The following is a 4,361-nucleotide window of genomic DNA, read 5'->3' on the forward strand; positions in this document are numbered from 1 at the left end:
AGGAAATCCAGTGTGCTGTGTGGGAGCTGCCTTGTGTGGGCCAGGAGACACAGCAACGGGAATGAGCCTGGGATCCCTCCTCAGCTCTCCAGTGTGAGTGTCTTGGAGAAAGCACACCTGCCATGGCCTGGGCAATTCACAGCCACAGCTCTTAGTCCCCAAGAATGTAACTAGAAACACCAGACCCTAGGCAACAGCCAGCCAGGGAAGTAGTCTCTGCCCCAGCCATTAAATTTGTGTGGCTGCTCAGACAGGATAATAAGAATCACTGAAGAACAAACAGGCAGGACCACAAGAGACAAAATGAGAGCAAGTCTTCCTCTGCAGCAAGACTGGTGAGGAATGAGGTAGGAGAGTCACATCTGCTTTATAGACACAATGTGGAGATCAAGTAGAGAAGACATTCTCTGATTAAAAATTTCTTCAGTGCTGAGGACTTTCAAGGTTTAACCTTGAAAATAAGCATCCTGTTTTGGACCTCTAATTTTTCTGCAATAGCAGCAGCTAAAGGGAAACTTGAAATTACAGATGAACTTTATGTTATTTTGTAGAAGTAAAACCACAGGCTCTTATAATCCAGTCTTAACTGAACTGCTCAGTTCCTGAAAATAGGTCACAGAGAGAATCTGTACTAATTAGGAAAAGTTGGCAAAAACAAGCATTGCTAGTTAAAAATGTGTGTCAGATCCATTTTGCTGGCATGGTTGATCTGGAGGTGATGTAATGAACAGGTTTTGTATCAAAGCAGTACATACTGAAGAGGATGACTCAGTTCTGGGAGCCACGGGGAACAAGTTAAATCAGGTTCACTGTGCAGAGCAGCAGCTTTTGACAACTCCTCAAGAGCATCAAGCAGCTGCAGCTGCACCTTCCCCAAAGGCCCCATAGCATATTGACATCTATCCATGGAGTTAAAATTTTCCTTTTCTTCTGAGGCCCAATTTTCTGTTTGATGGATTTAAGCTGCACCTTCCCTTGGCAGAATTCAAGAGAGGACTTGAGTGCTGCTGAGTCAGATAATATACTGGCCTTGAAGTATTTGGGATGCAAAACAGAGTCCCAAGGCTTGTGACAAGCATCTCCCAAGTTTGTACAAACTCAGGTAAGAATCTGTGCTGTGCCTGTGGAGAATGAATTATATCAGGCTGGAGAGCTATAAAACTGATGTGTGAGCAGGCCAGTGTGCAATACATGACCTACTCTGGGCATTCGTATGAAGCTGTAGGAGACTCCTGGGCTCTCTTTTGGGGCCCAGACATTCAACATTAATCCGTGCAGTGCATAAGTTCAAGCTCATTGTGTAAATTTTAGACATTAAATCCTCTGTTTTCTCTTTTTCTTTCTCTGAGTATGTAGCTTCTGTTTTCTGGACATGTTTAATTACAGGCCCAAACCACTCATGTACAAAAGCAGGAATGGAGAGGACCATCAAGCAGACAAGTGTGTATACAGAAGCTGGCTAATGCTTTAAGCCTCTTCTAGGGCAGGCCTATGTCCAGATTGGTATTTAGAGTCAGATTCTGTCTTTTCCTGCATCTTCATTACTTTGCTAATGAAACAAAGGAATTATTCATTTATCTTTAGTGTTCAACAAGTATTTTACTTACCTTCTGCTAGAACAATGCCCTGGGTAAGTAATCATGCAAAGCAGGTACCAACGTGGAAGGAGAATTTGAATTGGTCTTTATGTGTGTGTTCAGAACTGCTGAACTCATTTGATATAAAATTACTGACTTCAGGAGTCTGTAGGATTCTGTATCTTGGAAAGTATCTGGATGACAGGAGAAGCTCTGTTTCTTTTCTTGACTGCCAGCATTATTTCACTATGTGAATCATTTCAGTATGCAAAGCTGTCATGAAAATTTGCAAGTCTAGGCTCACAGTCCTACTCACCCTATGTTTACTACGATGAAAAAAAATTGTATCTTACTCATACATCAAAAAACTGATTACCTCAGGCAAACAGAATCTCAACCAGCTTGTTTTCCTTTAGCTCTTTCAAAAAAACAGACATAGTGAAAAAATTCCTCTGTCACTTTTCTTTTTAGGAGTCTCTATGTTAACTTATCTTGAGACAACCCAGGAACTCACTGAATGTGTGGCTACAACTTATCTTGAACTGGGAGTAAAGAGCTTGATGTTCCTATTTAGAAAGGATACAATAAGTCTATATCTAATGTTTAGAAAGCATTTTATCTAGATGTTTCTCTCACCACCAGAACTCTTATTAACCTTTTTTAACATGGCAATGGAAATAATAATATGAGTATTCTATTCTGAAAATGAACATTTCAGAGTTCCTGTATTGCACAACTCAAAGTGGGGATGCTTGTTGTGGTTGATTCTGCCAAGGCAGCATGAAGCTAATGCCTTTTACAGAAAGCTGGCTCTCAAAGGAGAGAAAATTAAGCTCTAGTGAGAGCAGTTCTCTTCTTGTCAATATTCTGTATCCTTTTTCTAAGAAAAGCACATATCCCCTCTTCAGCTATGGCGTCAGTAGCTCATTCACTAAGATATTAAACCAGACAATAAATGGTATCACAACATCTGAGCCAAAGCTTATTTTCAGAACAGATCACAGAAGCTGCTGTGCCTGTGTGAAGTGTCTTTGCTGGATCAGGGCCCTTGTTCCACTTAATTTCAGCTCAGTTACCTGAGACCTCACCTCATTCTCAATCACTGTGTCCTGCCACAATACTAAAATGTTTGTATTGCTCTTCATAATTCTTCAAATATTTTCAAAGTCTTACTCTTATATACTAGCCAGAAAATATCTTTTCTTTCATCTTATATCTAACAAAGCAGTAAGCCTTTTTAATTCTTGTTTTCCAGGATGTATTCCTGGTGAGTGAAACAAAATAAGAAGAGGGACATAGGTTCAGTTCTTCCCAGCAGCACACTGCCTCACTGGAGGTAAAGCTGTGTATCTCCTGGGTGGCCAGGAAGAGAAGGCAGGAGGTAGCTCTTGTAACTCTGATCCATCTCCCTTCCTTCCCCCTCACGCACCCTGTTGAGGAGCAGAGCCCAGGAGTGGCAATTCCAGCACTCTTGGCTGTAGCATTCTGGCCCATGGAGAGGGAGTGCTCCATGCCCCCTTTACTGCCCCTGTGCAAATGTCACACTAACCTTAAACCTTCCTGTCCCACTGTGCAGGAAATTACCCCAGCGCTAAGCCAGAGTCAATCTCACCATCCTTCTGGATTCCTGCCTGTAGCTTGGACCTGTCACACTGACACAAGATATCCACAGACCTCTTTTCCCTCAATTCAGCCACGAACAGGGCTCCTCCTTCCTGGGACCTGGAAGAGCAAAGGGCTGGAGGCCAAGTGGTTGGATTCCAGCTGGGGACTTCAGGAAGCTCCATTGCCTGAGCAGCCACCTCATGGGTAAGATTGAAGGACGTGGTGGTGGTAGTAGGCATGTCATGGAAGCCCAGCTCAAAATGCTGCCTTGTCTGAAATTTTGCAGTGCTGTGGAAAGTGGCTTAGATGATGAGAATTGAAGGTTCTTGATTATTGAAAGTAATAAAACCAGTAAAAATTACAAAAATCTGTAATTTTCTTTTTTTTTTTTTTTTTTTTTTAGTCCTCATAAAGAAGAAACTAGAATGGACTTTAAGAAGAAAGCAAAGAATTAAAGTTGTACTGCTCAGACACTTGCACTGAACCCAGCCAGGCATTGAATAAGAAGCCACATTTTATAAAATCTCTTCTGCATAATATATGACAAAGAAAAAGAAATGTGATTCAGCATGGTTACTAACTTCAATGAAGAAGGCAGCATATGTGCTTTAAAGAAGGAAATTATCAACTATAAAAAATATTTAAAGAGAGGCAATTCCACCCATAGTTCTATGGCAAAGTTTTTAAAGCTTATTACATATTATATTCAGTCCACTGTACCCTGTAATGTTCTCAAGATGAAAGCTGTCTGATGATAAAAACATGAAGTAGATGAGGAATAAAGTCTTGCAATTCAATTTAAAGAAAGGGAGAGCCATGACTGCTTCTGAGTTCTTGATATTTTTGCCTTTATGTACAGACATACAGCAAAGTCTCCAGTGTGCTTTTGCATAAGCCTGCTGAAAGTCTTCATGCACAAGTATTAACTGAACTTTTGGAAATGAATATTCATTGTTTCTTGCTTGTCCATGATCCTTGGGGAGCTTGTAATGAAGGAGCATGTAGGAGAGAAAGGTAACTTTGTTCTCTCTTTCTGCACGAACCTCATAGATGGCTTCAAAGCTAGATACAAATGCTTTGTGCTCAGTCACCGATAAGTTTAGCACCACTGTGTTCAAAGGCTCCTTCTGAAAGTTAACCTTCAGCTCACAGAGGGGGCAAAAGTCTCATTCTATGTGG

General features: G+C 41.2%; 1 long non-coding RNA gene across 1 annotated transcript; it reads left to right on the top strand.

The window, feature by feature from the left end:
• The first annotated feature begins 794 nt into the window (after positions 1-794).
• On the top strand, positions 795-3,985 carry LOC141728927 (uncharacterized). Its single transcript, XR_012580181.1, has 3 exons — positions 795-1,102; positions 3,154-3,386; positions 3,586-3,985. It is a non-coding gene; the product is annotated as an uncharacterized LOC141728927 (long non-coding RNA).
• The last annotated feature ends 376 nt before the right edge of the window (positions 3,986-4,361 follow it).

Source organism: Zonotrichia albicollis, chromosome 4 (assembly GCF_047830755.1).
Source record: "Zonotrichia albicollis isolate bZonAlb1 chromosome 4, bZonAlb1.hap1, whole genome shotgun sequence".
Lineage (NCBI taxonomy): Eukaryota > Metazoa > Chordata > Aves > Passeriformes > Passerellidae > Zonotrichia > Zonotrichia albicollis.